Below are 730 nucleotides of genomic sequence, written 5' to 3' on the forward strand. Positions count from 1 at the left end.
CATTTGATGAGCCCAGTAACACCCACTGCTGACAAGTCTCTTCAACTAGTTTCATCTAAATGGACTATAATAGAATATAGATGTGTATCTATTGAGTCCATTTGGTCTTCCAAAGTGTAGAATTGCTGTTGAACATCAGATCTAAAGAGCAAATCTAAAAGAGTAATAGCTGTTGAGGTTGTTAGATTTGCATTGTGTCATCATATTTTCAGACTATGCCTCATCATGCACAGCTGTTCCTCTGCTTGGGTGTTCACTGTGGCCATTACACACACACACACACACACACACACACACACACACACACACACACATACACATACACATACATACAAAAGAAAATACACACCCGCGCACATATACCGTTACTCATTGTTTCAAACTGTGGGGTCCCTTCATTCTTTCACCAACATCATTTGTCTCCCTGCCCTCATGAAATACCTCTCATATATACGTACACACAAACACACCCACAGACACACTCAAATACACACAAAACAGATGCTTCCAAGCTGTGAAAGAATGATCATAAGAAAAGCCAGAAGAAAGGGAGCCATCATCTGGACCTTTCTATACCACATCCTCTATGTCCTCCTCCTTCACCTGAGCCAACAGTACATGAATGCATCGATTTAGGTCAGACCACTGGTCCGGACTTGTTAACAGCCATGCCATAAGGTCCCTGAATGCCTCGCAAACACCAAAAACAACACCTGCTTTCCTTCACTTG

Source organism: Scomber japonicus, chromosome 22 (assembly GCF_027409825.1).
Source record: "Scomber japonicus isolate fScoJap1 chromosome 22, fScoJap1.pri, whole genome shotgun sequence".
Taxonomy (NCBI): domain Eukaryota; kingdom Metazoa; phylum Chordata; class Actinopteri; order Scombriformes; family Scombridae; genus Scomber; species Scomber japonicus.